Genomic DNA, 20,767 nt, shown 5'->3' with positions numbered 1-20,767 from the left:
TCATGGTTGAAAAGCTATTTTAAAAGATAAAATATGCATTTGTAATATCTAAACTCTTGCTATTGTAATCATGAAGCATTGTGATACAGCTTAAAATATGTCCACTCAGGTAACTTTTGAGAGAGTGGTTTATCTTCCAGAGGTGAATATATAATGTTAGTTTTCTTAATAATTTGGAAGAAGTTGAATTAACCTTTAGGGAAAAAAGTACATGTCTGAAGTCTAATGGCTGAGGGAAATGTGTATGGTAAATCTTATGGATTTAGTCCTTATTAGCTGAGGGAGATGGCTTGAATGGCAACATCAGTATACATCCATTAACTTAAATCATGAGATATGTTCTGTCTTTTCAAATTCGGTCCTCCTTTCTTAACTCTTACAGGCCCTAACTCCTTCCCCCTATTACATTTCTTTGGTCATTATGTTTAGCAAACTTGATTTTAAAGATTGTCTTTTCCTTCATATTGACTTTTCTCATAGGTTAAAAGTAAAAGAGATGAAAATCTGTCAGTATCCAAAAATTTCATATTGGGAATGCAGGATAGCTAAGAGCTTATAGCATTTTGTGGTTTTAGTTTGCTGTATAGACATAACTCTAGGATGTCCTCCAACTCTTAAAAATCATAGAAATTAGTTGAATATTTATTTCACTTTATTTTATTTAAATTATTTTCTTACTATATATCTCATCATAAAAAAAATAATGAAACCAATCAGGTGAGCGATCTAACAGTAATTAATATATTGCGCCAGAATTGTTGTCAACTAAAATCACAAGCATTAATATTATGAGATATGACAGGTATAGAAATTTGGAAATGTCCGGGTTCTTTTAACAACTAGAAACCAGAGAGATCGAAGACTGGGGTCAAAAAAGGTGAGTGGAAATGATTTGTTAGTATAGATGTAAACAGATGGCCCCCTAGAGAGCCATGAGGTTCAGCCTCCTGCATCCAAGTTGAAGACTCCTTTAATCATTTCAGGCAGGTGATTATCCCCTTAAAAGTTCCCATGGCACACGATATCCCACTTTCCCTTTATAGACTGAACATGGCTATGAAAGAAAGTCTATCATGGGACTTAGGATTTTTACTAACTTGAAAGCATAGATTTCTCTTCCTTGATCCCCCATTTTGATTTAATTCTGATAAGCTCCAGGTACTTGATTTTGGTGTTTGTGATAAAGTGGAACATAAAAGGATAAGATACTTGCATCTTAAACTTTCACTCCAATAGGGTGAAATAGATAACAAAGACATAAACAAGTGAAATAATTTCAAACTGTGATAATTTTTATTAAATAAAAGCATAGATTGATAGGGACAGAGATGCTTTAGATAAATTGGTTAGGTGTGGCTCTGTGAGGGAAGGATATCAGGCTGATACATATCTTAATAAAAAGAAAGATTGAATGGACTAAACTACATGGTATAATGGAAAGAATTCCAGAGGTATGACCTTGGGTAAACTTGTTAACCTCTGTGATTACCATTTATTGGTTCTATTAGCCAGCATATGTCTTTGTTAGTACTGGGCTGGCTAAAGAGTTTGTTTGGGGTTTTCTGGAAGAGGTCACTGAAAAGCCGTAACACAGACTTTTTGGCAATCCAGTAAGATTAAGTTTTTTGTTTTGGGTGTTTTTTTTTTAATGATTTAATAACATTCTTTCTTGTTATTTTTTAAACATTGTATTAGATTATAACTGACACACCATTGTAATGGTGTGTTAGTTACTGTTATATAGCAAAGGGAGTCAATTATACATATACGTATATACCCTTTTTTGGATTTCCTTACCATTTAGATCACCACAGAGCACTTAGTAAAGTTTCTTGTGCTATACAGGAGGTTCTCATAGGCTTCCCTGGTGGCTCAGATGGTAAAGCGTCTGCCTACAATGCAGGAGACCCAGGTTTGATCCCTGGGTTGGGAAGACCCTCTGGAGAAGGAAATGGCAACCCATTCCAGTACTCTTGCCTGGAAAATCCCATGGATGGAGGAGCCTGGAAGGCTACATTCTATGGGGTTGCAAAGAGTCGGACACAACTGAACGACTTCAATTTCAGTATCTGTTTTATACATATAGTGTATATATGTCAATCCCAATCTCCCTAGATTAAGTTCTAATCAAATTTTATCTTCACTGGACAAGTTTTCACAAGCCAAATGTTTCTAAAGTGGATTGTTAATGGGCATCTTTAAATCAGTGTTGAAATCCTGGTGAGTTTCCATTGGTAGAGATCTTAGAACAGCTTGAGAGAGAACAAACAGGGCTGTCTTCTCAGCCAGGCTCATTGTCTCATTCTCATTGAAAAGTAACATAAGAAAGCCTAATGCTTGGGGGGAGTTATTCAACCCAATGAGGCAAGGCTGTATTACCTGCCAGGTTACCTCCCTCTGCACCTATATAGATTTAGGCTCTAATACCCACAGCCAGATGAAGTCAGTTGGTAATCCCATCTCTTCACTGAGATTGGTGACATGTAAAGGTGACAGATATTCAATAGAGGCATAAAACATGCTTGATTCCTGGGTCACAGGGCTTCAGAGACCCCAAATCAGGCTTTTCCATCCAGGATGGATGGGAGAAGCTGGTCATTAAGTAGAACTGGCTTGTGGAATAAAGCCTCAAGCGACATATTTCTGTAACACAGGTAAAGTCCACTCTGTGAGACTCACTAATCCCACCTACAGTTTTCCTTATTACTGTCTTTCAAAGATGTTCTTCCTAAGTTCCATGGGAATGAAGTCTAAAAGATAAAAATAGTGTTCTGGGGAAAAAGAAAGGAAAGAGGAGCTTAACTGATGCTAAATGTTGACTCTTTAAAGAGGAGACTAAATGCTCAAGAGAATTCCTGTAATTAAGAAATCTATTTAAGTGTGTTTTACCAGCCAGCCTCAAGCTTAGTCAACTATGTAAACTTATTTTTTTTTTCCCTCACAGAACATTTATTAGCATCCTATTGAAAGCATACAGATTTAGAAACATTGCTTCAGAGAAAATATTTAAGAGGATGCATGGTGGAAAGCTGATTGGCTTGCTGGGATTGATTGCTTGCAAAAAGGCTTTTGTTTAGAAAAAGGGATAGAAGCATACTGATACTGAAATGGTCTCATCAAATTCTCAATAAGAGATTTTCTAAAACAGGATTAGGACTAGGATTACAAAAAAAAAAAAAACCTTTTTATATGCAGAACTCTGGTAAGGCAATTTCAAAATGTTTACCCAGTCTCAAAATTGACCACATAATCTTATTAGAACAATGTGTGCAATTAGAAGCTTATATAATTATTAGGTATTTCTTAAGTTTCTTAATCTTTAATGCCAGAGTTGGATAACAGAGCATGATCTCAAAGGAACAGAAACTGCTTCTAACTTGCTGCTCTTGTATTGGAAAACCATTCTTAATGGTTTGCAAGTGATTTTGACTTCCAATGCTTCATATTTAGACTTCTCATTTGGAAACTTTGAAACCTTTATACTAGGTCATGCAGCAAACAGCTTTTTTTTTTTTTTTTTTTCAAATAGCTAGGCTAACGTATTCCTTTTTTTGTTTTTTGAATTTCCTAAGTGAAAATGTGTTTCAGGAAATAGATGCTCAAATTACATAATTCAGATTTCTGCAGACTCTAGTCTCTGTTTTTGTTTTTATTATTATTTTAAATCTTATCTTTGTCATTGCTCTACTGATGCTCTTTAAAACTTGGCTCTGAGATTGGTCTTTGTCATTGCTATTATCTGTGTGTTCTGAACAACTACTGATAGTCACCTAGACACCATTGATCAAAAGATGTCTGGCCTTCAACATGATTATATTGAGATTGATATTACTCTTCATGGAGAGTGGATCTTAGGGTCATGGTGAGACTGTTTCTTTTTTAGCCTATTGGTTTTGTGTGTGTGTGTGTGTGTGTAAATAAGTTTTATTAAACTATAAAGGAGACAGAGAAAGCTTCTGACATAGGCATCAGAAGGGGGCAGAAAGAGTACCCCCCTGGCTAGTCTTCAGCTGGATGTTATATAGTCACTTCTGCTGCTAAGTCGCTTCAGTCGTGTCCGACTCTGTGCGACCCCAGAGACAGCAGCTCAACAGGCTCCCCTATCCCTGGGATTCTCCAAGCAAGAACACTGGAGTGGGTTGCCATTTCCTTCTCCAGCCTATTGGTTTTAAGATATGATTCATGAATATTTTTTGCCATTGGGAAGAATTATTTAATGACTGAAAAAATTGGTAAAGCTCGGGTAACAGCAGAGAGACTAAGAAGTCAAAATGAATTGCTCTCCATTCATTCAGCTTTCAAAGCTTCAAGTAGCAATGTACAAATGTTTAGGTCCCCATATGGCCCATTTTTCCTTTGGCTCTGGTTTCTGCTTTTAGCACATAAAATTAGAAAAAAAGAAAGAGTTATGCAACTGTCACGAACAAGTCTTTATATAGTCTCAAGCAATAGCCTTTTTTTTTTAAAGCAAATGACCTTTGATTGTAACTTGGATAACATTTATGCACTATCAATGTAAATGAACTTTGTTAATATCTTTTACTTATTTTGGCAGTTTCTATTGGCCAAACTAAGGTCTTAGTTCCTCGATCAGTGATTGAGCCCAACCCCCCTGGCTTTGGAAGCCTGGAGTTTCAACCACTGGACCACCAGAGAAGTCCTCAGTTAATAGTCTTGAGAGTGAAACAAACAACCAACCAAACAAATCATAGTAATATGTTCAGATACTACCTCAAATCTATTTTGATATTTACTAATATGAATTTTCTCGCTTAATATTGATGATCTATTGTTATTGAGTTGTTAAGATTTTTGTACATAATAAACAGATTAGCTCCTCTTTATATCATCACCCCCTCTTGCTTATTCTCCACCATTCAAAATTGCCTTCAGATCCAGGAAACATTTGTTTTCTTGATCTTTGTTTCCTGTTCACTTGAAATCTCTGTTCCTATACTATCTAGTTTAAGGATAACAGATAATTAGATATTCATGAAATGATCCTGAACCCCAAACTAGGACTTTTCCTTCAAAAAGGGTGAAACTTCTTTCTGAGTTAGAGATTGTAGGTTATAAACATTTCATGAGGCTCTGTTAGTGTCTGCCTCACCCTTAATCCTGGTGCCAGCCCCAAGCTTTTTCACAATTTAGGAAAGTCAGAAACATGTCCCACTGAGTCCAAAGAAACTGAAAGTTTAGTCAAGTCATTAGTTCATCATCAGATTTTTTTTTTTCTTGAGCCCCCTTAACATCTATTCTTACTATTTCCAAACCACTGGTGCCCAGTGGGGTCTATGGGCTATTTCTGGAGAGAACTCTCTAGAGACCTGAAAGCTTTGGGACAATACAGCATTATATTGTTTTTACTAAGAATTTTTGAACATTTAAGAACTATAACTTTCTTTTACCACTCAATAGGTGGCTCAGATGAATCTGAGAAAGAATCTGCTTGCAATGCAGGAGACCTGGGTTCAATCCCTGAGTTGGGAAGATTCCCTTGGAGAAGGGAACAGCTACCCACTCCAGTATTCTTGCCTGAAGAATTCCATGTATAGAAGAGTCTGGCAAACTACAGTCCATGGAGTCTCAAAGAGTCAGGCACGACTAAGCCAGTAACATGCACACACACCCTGTAAACAATTTTTTTTTTTTTTAAGTAAAATGTGCTTTTTTTTTTTTTTTTTTTTGCCTTACACTGGCTGAGGGACAAGATAAGAAACAGTTTTATGAATCTTCCTATTTCTTTTGTTGTAAGAATGCTGTTGAAGACGTAGGTCATGACATTGTATTTCCAGGGATTTCCAGGAAATACTCCTATCTGACTTCACCCACCAGAATCATGGTGGGGCTCCTGAACAATTGGACAGTTTGTATCTACAGGTACAGGGAATTGTGCAACTGATTACAATGTTTCCCTTTTAGAATTGACTACTGAAAAGCTTAGAGTCAAATTTATGACTAACTTTCTATAGCAAGTGTGTTGGTTTTATAGCAGGCATTTTTAGATTACACTTATTTCTAACTCAGTTTTGCACACATAACCATGTTGTGTTCTTTTTTAATCTGTTTTTTCCTTTGTCATTGTGCCCAGTTTGTGTAAGAAGTCTTAAATTCTTTCAGGAATAACATGGAGAATAAGCAAATAACTGAGAGTATTCAGCTCTCCTCTAACTCAGCATTCATTGCAGTAAACAATGAATTTTGTCTGTTTGGCTACTTTTTTCTGCTTTTATCTTTCCCTCCTTCAGCTGAGTCTCTTAGTGCTCAGCCTTTAATCTTTTCCTGTGTTGTTTAGCATTTTTGATGTTACAACATTATTATTATTTGTTGTAGTTGTTGTCATTATTATGTTTTGAGAGTTGACTACCGGAAAGAGCATAGTATGTATTTCCACTTCAAAAACAGTTCCTGTTCAAAGAACATAGATGAATATAATTTTTAAGTATGCTAATAGAGTAGTCTTGTAATTTTCAGAGTGAAAAGTGCTATGAATTCCATGCTTTCTCAGGCAAATAGTGACAAATAACAAGGTAAAACAGGCTATTATGAAACCATGAACAGTAAGGCTCCTCTTTGTGATGAAGTATCAGTAATCCAGTTGACTTTATTAACCCTATTTGAAAGTACACTTTGAAGTACTGGAATTAGGCTTATAAAATTTCACCCTGAGTACCACTATGCCAAGCAATTTATCATGGTGTGTCATGGTATATATCTTTGCTGCTGCTACTGCTAAGTCGCTTCAGTCGTGTCCGACTCTGTGCGACCCCATAGACGGCAGCCCACCAAGCTCCCCCGTCCCTGGGATTCTCCAGGCAAGAACATTGGAGTGGGTTGCCATTTCCTTCTCCAATGCATGAAAGTGAAAAGTGAAAGTGAAGTCACTCAGTCGTGTCCGACTTTTAGCGACCCCATGGACTACAGGCTACCAGGCTCCTCTATCCATGGGATTTTCCAGGCAAAAGTACTGGAGTGGGGTGCCATTGCATCTTTACTTGAAATTAAAAAAATAAAACAACCACTGAACTTCAAACTGGGATCAGATTTTAATACTAAGAATTGGATTGTCTAGCCCTTAACTGGCATCAGTCTAATGGCAGCAAGATTATAAGGATGATGATATGGGATATATTTAGAAAATGGAGTCAGGGCAATCATGACCATAAGTTGACCTGTGGGTATAAGTATTTTTAAATATCCTTTGTTTCTTCTTGACAGTCGTTTTTTTTCCTTCAAAGAATATGTGAGTCACAGATAATTCAATGGCAATGAACTAGGAGATGGAATGAAATTTTGCTATATTGAAACAGCTGATCTCTTGATTACTTTATCTGACTAATTTTCTAAACTAGAAAAAACCCTTTGATTATCCTTGGTCTCCCCTCCTCACTCCCAACCTATACTCATCAGGAAACACTGTTCATTTGGCCACCTGCCTTATATCTTTGGAAACTTTCTAGCTTCTTGGACTCAACTGCTGGTCCCTTTATTCAGGAAATAGGTTCAAATCATACCTTGGTGCTTTGTTTATACTCCCTAATTCTAATCCAGTTTCTTCTCTTGGACAAAACAGCTACTGGGGCTAGTAGTTATTGAGCCGTATTCCCTGGGAGAATTCAGACAGGATAGCTGAAATGTTTTTTGTTTCATGGGCCAAAGCCAGTGAGCTCTCGAAAGAGATTCTGAACGTAACAGGTCTTAGACCATGGATAGAAGGTTAATATCAGCCCCATGTGTGCTTGCCTAGTTTCTTAAGTTCTCAAGGAATCCAGGAGGAGAGGAATGAATGAGTCAAGTTCTCCCACACTTGAGGTGAGGCTGTGCAGGGAATCTGGGCAACAAGGTGGATTACTCATGTGATCTACTGAGGAGCTGGGAGTCATATTGCTGGCCCATAGGGATATGAAAGACTTAACCTTTTCCCACTTATAGATGTTCTGCTATATAGAATGCTCCAGCTACCATACCTGACACACAGCTGACAAAGAAGATGTCAACAGCTTTAGCGGGGGAGACTCACAGCCAGAGATAAAAGCATCAAATAGATCTGCTAAAAGAGACTAGTAACAATTTAACAGTAAGAAAGGTCATAAGCATGCAAAAAAAGACTGACATATAGCAGAAGAACCCAATTCTTTATATTTAAAACATTGCTTTGTTTTAGTGAATGTTTAGATATTTGTCTAATACTTTGGAAGATGAGGTGGAAGAAATAGTTCAAAGCCATGATGGAAGAAAGATTGAGAAGATGCATCTAGGAGAACAAATGTGTGAATAACCTCTATTCCAGAAAGAGAAAAAGGATCAGATGAAAGAGAGGCAACTATTCAAACAAATAATTGGGGAGAAAGTTCTCATATTGCATAAATACTTGAACTGCAGATTAAGAGATTGCAGCAACTTCTGGTAAGATTTGATTTTATATATATGTACATATATACATATATATATATATATATATATTCTTGAGTGTAGGTTGACAAAATTCTAAATTCTAAGAATCAGAGAAACCTCTTAAGGCATGTGAATAAAGAATAAATACATATACGGACAAGGGAAAAACTTTTTTTTTGTTTCTGCAGAGTTGGCACCCCACTCCAGTACTCTTGCCTGGAAAATCCCATGGACGGAGGAGCCTGGAAGGCTGCAGTCCATGGGGTCGCTGAGTCAGACACAACTGAGTGACTTCACTTTCACTTTTCACTTTCATGCATTGGAGAAGGAAATGGCAACCCACTCCAGTGTTCTTGCCTGGAGAATCCCAGGGACGGCGGAGCCTGGTGGGCTGCCGTCTATGGGGTCGCACAGAGTCAGACACAACTGAAGCGACTTAGCAGTAGCAGCAACAGGGCTATCTTAATTTTACTGAAACTTGAGACCTGCACTATGACAACAAATGTGCGTGCTCAGTCGCTCAGTCATGTCCCACTCATGGTGACCCTACAGACTGCAGCCCACCAGGCTCCTATGTCCATGGCATTCTCCCAGCAAGAACACTGGAGTGAGTTGCAATTTCCTCTTCCAGGGGATTTTACCAACTCAGGAATCCAAACTGTGGCATCTCCTGCCTCTTCTGCATTGCAGGCTAATTCTTTACCACTGAGCCAACAGGGAAGCACCCTAAAAATAAGTCTGGAAGTTAATTGATGACTAATTAAATAATAAGGATTCCAGAGATAGTTGGCTCTGCAGAGGTAGGAGCTATATAGTTACATTTCAAAGTGGATAACCCCAGGATCAGGGAGCAATCCATAGACTGCAAAGCTGAATGCTCAAGTCTTAGCTCTCCATGGAGAGATTTATTTACATTCCAAAGGGTTAGAGTAAGAACATCTAAGAGATATTGTGAATGCTGGGGAAGATGGACTAACCTGGGCTTTGGTGTTGGGGCCAGGGTCTGTATTGTGTATCCAGGAGGTGGTGGATTATATCATATAATTGAGCTCAGGCTGTGTACAGTGGAAGGATAAAAAGGGACTAGTCACCCGATGGAGAAAAATTGTGCACTGCTGGGTTGAAAAGTTAGATTTTTATCAAATCCTTCTGCTGTCATCAAATCTTGAGCAAAGTTCCTACAGTCATGAATATGTTTTGAGTTCTTTTGGCAAATGTCCATAAAACTGTGGTCTGTGTGTACTAGTTAGCATAAACACTGGATAGAGATCTCATCCTCAGAGGTTAACCCATAAGCTGAAGCAACACTGAAAAAAGAACAGAAGTTTACTGAAAATGAGGACAGTATTGGACTCATGTAGGTTGCAAAATGAGATATTTGATTTAAATTTGATTCCAGCCAGAAGGCTCTAGTTAAATCTGAGTTATGGTGCTGAATCCAAAGATGTCATAGTTAAATATGAAGACACCAAGCAATTCACAGCATGGTATAAGGTCTATAGTGGAGGAAAGGGCAGATTGCTTGGGAAGGAGAAAGGAAGAAATTGGGGGTAGGGCAGGGAAGATCTCTCTAAAGTGAGAACACATTGAGTTTGTTCTGAAGGGTTTAGGGAGATAAAGGAATTAGTTGAATATTGCAAAAGAAATTGAATCACATGCTTCCACTTGGGTAAATTTAATCGTTCCTTGTATTTTAGACAGTGAGTGGTCATAAAGTACTTAATAGGTGTTTATGAACAATTGAAAATTACTTTGAGCAGGTGAGAAGCTGTCAGTTTCTTTATGGGATTAATAATCTAATGGAGAAAATGAGGAATGATAGTAAACATGTAAAACTATGTACAAATAGAGAAATTTAAAGCATATTGGAAGGTAAAAAGTAGGGATTGAAAATAGAATTACTATTTTTATATTATCAGGGGTACAATTTCTAATTTCTGAGTTTCTCTTCCAACATATTTAAGCACCAGGCTGTGCCTGACTTTTTGACTTTTCCTCCGGGGACAGAACATTTTCCTTCTGTCTTTCTTATCTGTAAGCAGATCTAAAGGTAGAAACCTGGAAGGGGATGATTAATGTTTTTGTTGTTCATTCTGCTTAAACCAGTTTGAATCTGCCTTTTGGAACTGCAGGATGTAGTCTCTGACCTATTCTGAATTTTAGTATCTTTATATGAAAAGAAATTCTTTCATCATGTGTGTCTCAAGAATCATCTTTTCCGTCAATTTTAAATTTTAGCTTTAAACATACTCTAACGTACAGTTTAACATATTAACCCTAGGTCTTCATCATATACCATAGGTTCCAGGTCAGTACTTTCTAAGCTTTAATGGACACATGAATTGCCTGATAAAACATAGATTTAATTTCAGTAGATCTGGTTGTGAGGCTTCAGATTCTGTATTTTCGAAGCTCCCTGGCGATGTGGATGCTGCTAATCTGTGAACCACATCTATTGCAAGGCAATAGGTGACTATATGGATAGAAAATGCCAGACCTAGATGCTGGAATAGGCCTTGAAACTTTAGGGCAGATTTCTTGTTCCCATATTTTTCCTTTACTCAGCTTGGTAAACTCTGAAATCAAGCAATTTTTTTTCTTTGTTTAAAGACAGAGAAGAAGTTTTTCCTTTCAAGACCTTTGTCTACACACCCATTTTCACTTGCCCTGATATTTGGAAGGGTTTGTTAAAATAAAGTGCAGCCATTTTTAGAGGGTTTTGGTGTGTTTTTTTTGAGTCCCTTAACTGATATTAGATTATTGCAGCACCAAGGGAGTGTGTATGTCTCACACATCTCGAAAACAGTCATTCCACATAAGACTTATGAAAGAAAACTATCCCTTCTCACTGCACAAATTCCATACTCAAAACATATTAAGAAAAGGTGGTATGTTGATGATGGTTGAGGGTAGACATTTTTATGAGATAGAAGTCTTATACCTATGACTGCCATTAAGTAGAAAATTTTTTCTAGATTATCTTCTATTTACTTGCTGGCACTCATCACATTTTTTGTGCTTATTTTGGACTGAGGATAGGCCTCTGTGACTAGCATAAATTGGTTAAGAAAATAGCCACAATTATATATTGGCTCCCAATTATGTTCCAGGCAGCATGATAAGCAATTGATACAATAATGATTAAAACACACTCTAAGCATTGAAGGCAATGGCACCCCACTCCAGTACTCTTGCCTGGAAAATCCCATGGATGGAGGAGCCTGGTGGGCTGCAGTCCATGGCATCGCGAAGAGTCGGACATGACTGAGCGACTTCACTTTCACTTTTCACTTTCATGCATTGGAGAAGGAAATGCCAACCCACTCCAGTGTTCTTGCCTGGAGAATCCCAGGGACGGGGAGCCTAGTGGACTGCCGTCTATGGGGTTGCACAGAGTCGGACACGACTGAAGTGGCTTAGCAGCAGCAAGCATTGGATATTTACAGTCTACTTGGTGAGACAGAGCTTAAAAAATCTCAGCATTACCATTTAATAAAAATTGTGGTCAATGCTTCATTTGCTCTCCAGTCTAACATGACAGTTCCTTTGGGTGGGTTCTTTGTTGATAGTAAGAGGAAGTAAAGTCTCTTAGTAAGCTAAGAGCATTCTAGTAGCCCAAGCTGATTCACTACATTTTTTTTTTTTTTTAATGTTCTCTACAATCACTTAAGAGGAGCCTGGTGCAGACTACTGTCCATGGGATCTCAAAGAGTTGGACAGGACTGAGCGACATCACTTCTATAATCACTTAACCATAGATTTTCCTTCTAGGAAACAATGCCTTGGGCAGAATAGGTGGGGCATTGTGGATAAGTCTGACCATGACAACATCAAAAGCTCTCATTCGATCTTATTTATAGCCCAAGTCCATCGTTTTGTCAACTTACACTTTATGCGTTTGATAAATCCTTCACAAATGCCCCTTCTGAGCTTTCCTCAAAGTGGAGGTGGCTAGTCCACATGTTATTCTGCCCTTAATTCCTATTGGCTTTATCTGTATGTTGCATTTTCATTATCTACATTGCAGAGAGGGCCCTGGACAGGGTAGGTGCTCTTAGACATAGTTCAGTCTTGGCTGGACTCTGCACTCCCCTGGCTATTTGTCCTTGACCAAACTCTCTTAAGGTTTCAAAAATTTTAATATCTTCTCCTTGTATGTTTTTCTCAGTATTTCCTTTAAGTTCATTGTTCATTCTTCTTCTTCTTTTTTTTTTTTTGTATTAACTAAACCTAATACACTGTGATTTCCCAAACCAGAATTTTTGTAACATCTTCCTATTAATCCTGTTCCTCTACTTATAATGAGTTCAATGTGCTCTGAGAGTGATATTTAAAAGCAGACTTGATAGCATAAGTAGGCAGAGGCAGTAGTAGGATGGAAAAGGCTCTCCTTGTTTTGCCTGAGATGAGAAACAAATCTTCCGCTGAAGAATTTTAGGAAAGCTTAGTGTGGCTGGAACCCAGATAACCAGGGCATTTGGGCTGAGATGAGCTGGTAAGATAAGTGAGATCTTGTAGCTTCATTAAGGATTTTAAATTTCGTGCCATAAGCAACTTGTTGCCCATGGACTGAGGAGTCTGGTGGGCTACAGTCCATGGGGTTGCAAAGAGTTGGACACAACTGAGCACGCGAGCAAGCAAGTTGTTTAGCCTCTCAATCATGTCTGATTCTCTGCGATCCCATGAACTGTAGCACACCAGGCTTCCCTTTCCAAAGGGAGCACATTAAAGGGCTTTCAGCATGGGTTTAAAGGGAATTCTGTGGGATATGTGTGTGCGTTTGCGTGTGGTGACAAATTGGATTTGCATTTCAAACTAGGTAAAAGCTGATGTTTCCTGACACAAGAAGTACAGGGTATGACCTGGTGACTGTTTCATCACCACTGAAATCATTTTCACATTATTTAATCAGAGAGAATTTAACTAGTTGGATTTTAGATCCAAAAATACTCACTTGATGTTGATTGAAGTCATTCTGAGGAGAAATTGCAGGGATTCACGTCCCTCTATCACATATCATTTTCTAAGGAACAGTTTTGATAGCGGAAAATGAAAGTCACTTAAAGTGACAGCGGGAACTAAGGCAGAGGAAAGAAGGGGGTCCACCCACTTCACCGTGTTGCTGACAGCGCTTCCTAGTATCCCCTTATCTGAACATTTACATGAAAAGAAGAGCCTAATTGCTTAGGAGCACTCATGAAACACTCGCCAAATGCAAAGCACACACATTTAATGGCTTGGCATCAAGGAGCATTTAGTGCATTGTCATTTGGTCAATGAGACATAAAAAAGAAACCTGTTACCTACTGAGCATATTTGCTAGGAATTTGGTGATGGTAGCTCAGTTGGTTAAGAATCCACCTGCAATGCAGGAGACCCCTGTTTGATTCCTGGGTCAGGAATATCCCCTGGAGAAGGGATAGGCTACTCACTCCAGTATTCTTGGGCTTTCCTTGTGGCTCAGCTGGTAAAGAGTCCACCTGCTATGTGGGAGACCTGGGTTCGATCCCTGGGTTGGGAAGATCCCCTGGAGAAGGGAAAGGCTACCCACTCCTGTATTTCGGCCTGGATAATTCTGTGGACTGTATATAGTCCATGGGGTAGGACATAACTGAGCGACTTTCACTTTCAGAGGAAGTCTCCATTTTGTTGTTCTATTTCAGAATTTATGATCTGGGTCTGTTGTTCAGTTGCTCAGTCGTGTCCTACTCTTTGCAACCCGATGGACTGCAGCAAGACAGGCTTCCCTGTCCACCATCTCCTAGAATTTCCTCAAATTCATGTCCTTTGAGTTGATGATGCCATCCAACCATCTCATTCTCTATTGTCCCCTTCTCCTCCTGTCCTCAATCTTTCCCAGCAACAGAGTATTTTCTAAAAAGTCAGTTTTTTCACATCATGTGGCCAAAGTATTGAAGCTTCAGCATCAGTCCTTCCAATGAATATTCAGGCTTGATTTCCTTTAGAATTGATCTCCTTGCAGTCCAAGAGACTCTCAACAGTCTTTTCCAACACCTCAGTTTGAAAGCAGTTGGGTCTTGGCTGCTCCAAAAAACTGAGATTAATGGTTTGCCTTTGATGTCTTTCCTTTCTCATGCAAATCCCCTTGTCCATGGAATTACAAGCCATAAATGTATCCCCAGAATATAGAGCTCTCTCTCTTATCCATGTATTATAGATAGACAGACAGACAGACAGACAGATAGATAAATAGATAGATACAGATTTGGGCTTCCCAGGTGGCACTAGTGGTGAAGAACCTGCCTACCAATGCAGGAAACTTAAGAGTCATGGGTTGGATCCCTGGGTCAGGAAGATCCCCTGGAGGAGGAAATTGCAATCCACTCCATTATTCTTGCCTGGAGAACCCCATGGACAGAGGAACCTGCCAGGCTATGGTCAATAGGGTTGCAAACACTCAGACACAATTGAAGTGACTAAACACAGTATATGTATATGTGTGTGTGTGTGTGTATTTAGTTGCTCATTCATGTCCGACTGTGACCCCATGGATTGTGTGTGTGTGTGTGTGTGTGTGTGTATAAAATATTCATGGACTTGTTTTATTTCTGAAATCAACCTTGTGCCTTCTGTATTTTCTAAGGCAAAAAAAAAAAAAAAAAAGGATATTTGTTTTAGCCTGACATGCTTTTTGTGCTTGTATCCTGAGGAATGAATTGCTTTGTTCCTAACACTCACTTATTAGATAAGTTGGTATGGGTCATAAGGTCCTCAGAGGAGCTCTCCCTCCCTCCTTACCAGTGCTCTGACTGGTTCAGCAAGAAAGAACCCTATAAATGTGGTTTATGCCCTTTAGATGTCCGAGGGATATATATATGGTTAGGAAAAAGGTTCTGAATATCAAGGATAATCTTGAATGCTTTTTAACTGCTTTCTATTATAGAATGCTAATGCTAAGCAGCCAGTAAAAGTGCCATGTTCAAAAAAAAAAAAAAAAAAAAGAATTGCTGAGTTTCTGGGACCACTATTCAAATAGTCTTAATGATCTGTGATTTTAAAGAAGACAGACCTGGTTTACTTCCAAGGATGCCAAGCATACACTCTCATTTAAGGCTGTTGGAGGCAGCTTCTCCAAGACTGAAGCTGAGAAATGAAGAGTCTCCTGCCACAGGACTGTCATACCACAAGTTCAGCATAACCATGATGATCTGGGAAGTCAGGCAAGTGAAGCCTGGGAACGAACGCATTAGAGACACACTTGTGGCATGTGGGCATACACAGTGTTTGTCATATAAACTTCTCAGGCGGAGCAGGAAGGCTGCTTTCTGTCCTAGTACCAATGTGTCTTTGAAACCAGGAAAAGCACTTCCATTTCTAGGCTAAAGAAAAATTGGACAGAGGTTTTGGAGAGAGTGTGTGTGTGTTGTTCCCCTGAGATTTTTTGGTTTTGATGATACTGTTGCAGGAAAGGGGACCCTTCCCAGGGCCCAAGAGTGGACTCTTATCTAACACCCAGAAATGAGTTGTCTGAGGAAAAACACATACTGAGAAAGCAAGAGACTTTGCTGGGAAGGGGCATCCAGGCAGAGAGCAGTAGGGTAAGGGAAACTAGGACTGCTTTGCCACGTGGCTCACAGTCCTGGGGTTTATGATGATGGAATTAGTTTCTGGGTTGTCTCTGGCCAATCATTCTGACTCAGGGTCCTTCCTGGTGGTGCTTGCATCACTCAGTAAAGATAGATTCCAGCGAGAAGGATTCTGGGAGGTTGGTAGGACTTACAGACTGGCTTCTCTCTGCTTTTGACCTTTCTGGTATTCTTCCAATTGGTAGTGGCTTGTTAGTTCTGCATTCCTTACCAGGACCTCCTATTGTAAGATAACTCATGCATGTGACTATGATCTTGTCTGGCCAGGGCATGTGGTTTCTGTCCATGTTTCCCCAAACAATATTAAATCTTTGTCTTATGATTTATGTTTTACTACCACTGTGATAACTGTGATATAGCAATGGTTACAGAATATCAGAACTTCCCACTCTCCTAATAGCTAACTGCATTGCCCCGTCTTGCTTCAGTTCAGTTCAGTCACTCATTCGTGTCTGACTCTCTGTGACCCCATGAATTGCAGCACGCCAGGCCTCCCTGTCCACCACCAACTCCTGTAGTTCACCCAAACTCACGTCCATCAAGTCGATGATGCCATCCAGCCATCTCATCTTCTGTCGTCCCCTTCTTCTCCTGCCCCCAATCCCTCCCAGCTTCAGGGTCTTTTCCAATGAGTCAACTTTTCACATGAGGTGGTCAAAGTATTGGAGTTTCAGCTTTAGCATCAGTCCTTCCAATGAACACCCAGGACTGATCTCCTTCAGAATGGACTAGTTGGATCTCCTTGCAGTCCAAGGGACTCTCAAGAGTCTTCTCCAACACCACAGTTCAAAAGCATCAATTCTTCAGCGCTCAGCTTTCTTTATAGTCCAAATCTCACATCCACACATGACCAGTGGAAAAACCATAGCCTTGACTGCTAAGTCACTTCAGTCATGTCTGACTCTGTGCGACCCCATAGACGGCAGCCCACCAGGCTCCCCCGTCCCTGGGATTCTCCAGGCAAGAACATTGGAGTAGGTTGCCATTTCCTTCTCCAATGCAGGAAAGTGAAAAGTGAAAGTGAAGTTGCTCACTCACGTCCGACGCTTAGCGACCCCATGGACTGCAGCCTACCAGGTTCCGCCGTCCATGGGATTTTCCAGGCAAGAGTACTGGAGTGGGGTGCCATTGCCTTCTCCGTAGCCTTGACTAGACAGACCTTTGTTGGCAAAGTAATGTCTCTGCTTTTGAATATGCTATCTAGGTTGGTCATAACTTTCCTTCCAAGGAGTAAGCATCTTTTAATTTCATGGCTGCAATCACCATCTGCAGTGATTTTGGAGCCCCAAAAAATAAAGTCTGACACTGTTTCCACTGTTTCCCCATCTATTTCCCATGAAGTGATGGGACCAGATGCCATGATCTTCGTTTTCTGAATGTTGAGCTTTAAGCCAACTTTTTCACTCTCCTCTTTCACTTTCATCAAGAGGCTTTTTAGTTCCTCTTCACTTTCAGCCATAAGGGTGGTGTCATCTGCATATCTGAGGTTATTGATACCAGAGGTTAAATGAACAATTGTATCAGTTGAGCTATAAGTAAGTGTGCATAAATGTTTTAAATGAGCATTTTACACTTCTGTAAAGACAAACCCCTCAAACCTGTTTGAAATTATTGTTGTTAGGAGTGGAGATGCCTGGCCTCTGAATTCTCATTTTTAGCTGTGCCTTAAGTAGACAGATTCTGAATCATTGACCAATGTGCACCAATGACAAGAAGGTGAGAACTCATTAAGACCATTATAACCTGCTAAGTCTACACAAACAGTCCCTACTTTGCTAATAAGTATTTCAGTTGTCTTGAAATTGGCTACTTTTGAATTGTATAACCCTCTAATTAAGTGACATACTTGGGATGAACTCTTTTGCTTCTGAAAAATTGATAAGAAGTAAAAGTTAACCAAAGTTTGGAAGAGTAGGAAATGAAACAAAATATAAACACAAATGAAACTTGGACACCTAAAGAAAAGAAACCAGTGTTGCATTTAATATTTGTAAAGCAGATTCCATATAGAAACTGCTGATTACAACTAACTCACTTTGATGCCTAGAGTTTATCACATCATTTGATTATGCCATGATTAACATATTGGTGTTCATTTGAATAGCAGTGAATCTTGACTATTAAAAAAAAAAAAAAGAAAACTGTAGAAAATTCATAATGACACCTAAGAAAACTGCATGAAAGGAAGATTATTACTATTGACTTCATTAGCTTTTATTTTTTAAACCTAAAGATAAAAATGAAAGCAATATGGAAATCATACAACATCTGTCAGGAATACTTTTTGTTCCTTAGAAAATTAATTTGCAACTGATTGAATTAAAATGGAAAGGCTTCAAGAAGATAGGCTCTTGTGACAAAATGAAAAGCTTCCAGGGAGAAAATAAACATTTACTAATGACTTTTTATTCCTGGTTTCCAAAGCATGCTGAAAGTGTCAGTTAATAATAATCCCAAAATTGCTCATATATTTTAAAAGAAAATCATTCAATTCTTCAGTTTATATCTTAGCTGCTGATAAGTACTGTATTGGTAGGTGGTATATTTTATTTATATAGTCAATGAATGCTGCTTTTCTTTTTTCTTTTTCAATGAATGGTGTTTCTGTGAACTTCATTGAGGATCTCTCTAAGGCTTTTTCTGGAATACATGCTGTGGTACTGTGTTCTACTGCTGTTGTACATTTTGCATCATCATCTTCATCTCCTTCTGTTTGCCAGATAGAAAAATATAGTCTCAAATAATATAGGTGAGTGAATGAAGTGGTCTGGGTAGGAGAGAAGAATTGATTATATTGAAGTAATCAACTTCAAATTTTGAAACTAGAATATTTTAATGGAGAACACTTTTAAATCCTATCTAATAATAGTGATACTAATAGACCAGTAGGAACATAAACAAAGTGAGTGAACTCACAATTTGTGACAGAAGTTATATTACTGATTGGAGAAATATAAATTGATGTTAAAATTCATTAATAATCTATACAAAGAAAGTTGTAAAAGAACTAATATATTAACCTGTGAGATAGTCATTTTAACTTTTTTATTTTTTCAAATTAAAATGTTTTATATATTATCACTGTTCAATCATTCCCTGCTCTGACTTTTCTCAACATTTTTATTTTGTATTGGGGTATAGCCACGGCAATATGCATTGAAATCTCATACGAGGAAGAACTTGTTGACTCAGCTGAGGGGTTGCTCTCAACAGTTGCAGGTGACAGTGACTTTGACAAATAAATGGAGTTCAGATGGCTGCAGAAAGCCACCATTCCCGAGGCAGCCCATATACTATGACTTGTAGAATAGAATTGGGGTTATAACGGGACAAATGTTAGACAGAACTCAGTGTGCTGTCGACCATGCTGGTTGCGGTGCGAGCACTGAAGCCTGATTTTTTTTCTCTGCTCAACCTGCTTTCTTCCTCCCCTAGGTGTGGACCCTAAAACCCTCCTTCCAAAATATTCTACACCCTAAACTGAGTCTGCGTCAGCTTCCTAGAGAATCCAATCTGCCATGGATATGTACAACCTACAAAAAACCTATAATTAGTGGATTCTAATGTAGAATTTAAAATTATTTTAAGGAAAAGTTTATGGTAAAATAGAAAAGTATCTAGGTGTAGTGAAAAAAAAACTCTCAGATGCATAATTACCTAGCATTTCATCCCTCTATCCATGTAAATCATGCACATGAATATAAAAAATTAAAAAACAGAAACATGAGATAACCATAACTTGACCAGTTAAGATGTTTTGTCTCTCTCCCTCCTTCATTCCCTCCCCTCTTTCTTCCTCTTTGCTTCCTTTTGCTCCCCCTACTGATTACTGATGGGCCTGTATTTAGTCATGGTCGATACAAAAGCTTTAAAAAAATTATACTCAAGTTAGAAAAATAAAATATTTTAAAAAACATTATGTGCTTAACAGGGCAAAGAGGTTTTGTGTTTCTTACTCTTAATATATTTATAGTCCTAATATCATTTGGCATACTGTCTGAGATGTTCTGTGGTGTCCAATAATTTTACAACTAGCTATTGGGAGGTAAACTTGCATGCTCAGTTGCTCTGTTGTATCCAATTCTTCGTGACCCCATGGGTTGTAGCCCACCAGGGCCCTCTGTCCATGGATTTTTCCAGCAAGAACACTGGAGTGGGTTGCCATGCTCTCCTCCAGAGGATCTTCCCAACCCAGAGATTGAACCTATATATCTTGCATCACCTGCATTGCAGGCAGATTCTTTACCACTGAGCCATGGGGGAAGCCCAGTGGGAGGTATAAAACATATTTTAAAAATTTAAAACTGAACTTAGAATAGAGATAAAACCATGCAGCATAGCATATAGCACATGTAAGTAATTCCAGTGAAGTGCAAGTTGAGCAAATTGTTCCCAGTGGTCCTCAGGATCTTGGATAGTGTTCTTCTCTTTGAAACCTGAGGTCTCTGGGAACCACACTGTCTTTTTTGCCCCAGTGTATAGTCAAAGCTATGTTTTTTCCAGTAGTCATGTTTGGATATGAGAGTTGGACCATAAAGAAGACTGAGCACTGAAGAATTGATGCTTTTGAACTATGGTGTTGGAGAAGACTCTTGAGAGTCCCTTGGACTGCAAGGAGATCAAAGCAGTCAATCTTAAAGGAAAACAACCCTGAATATTCATTGGAAGGACTGAAGCTGAAACTCCAATACTTTGAGTACCTGATGCAAAGAACTGACTCACTGGAAAAGACCCTGATGCTGGGAAAGATTGAAGGCAGGAGAAGG

General features: G+C 38.8%; 1 long non-coding RNA gene and 1 other non-coding gene across 2 annotated transcripts in view; both read left to right on the top strand.

The window, feature by feature from the left end:
- Positions 1–19,929, top strand: part of LOC123333432 — a 38,311-nt gene extending 18,382 nt beyond the window's left edge. The window contains exon 4 of the long non-coding RNA XR_006550807.1: positions 19,437–19,929. This is a non-coding gene — a long non-coding RNA (uncharacterized LOC123333432). The remainder of the gene's footprint in view (positions 1–19,436) is intronic.
- Positions 1,862–1,933, top strand: TRNAC-ACA. Its single transcript has one exon. It is a non-coding gene; the product is annotated as a tRNA-Cys (tRNA).
- Positions 19,930–20,767: the final 838 nt, after the last annotated feature.

This window comes from Bubalus bubalis, chromosome 4 (genome assembly GCF_019923935.1).
Source record: "Bubalus bubalis isolate 160015118507 breed Murrah chromosome 4, NDDB_SH_1, whole genome shotgun sequence".
NCBI lineage: Eukaryota > Metazoa > Chordata > Mammalia > Artiodactyla > Bovidae > Bubalus > Bubalus bubalis.
The sequence above is the reverse complement of the archived record's forward strand: the minus strand, read 5'-3'. Positions and strand labels throughout refer to the sequence as shown.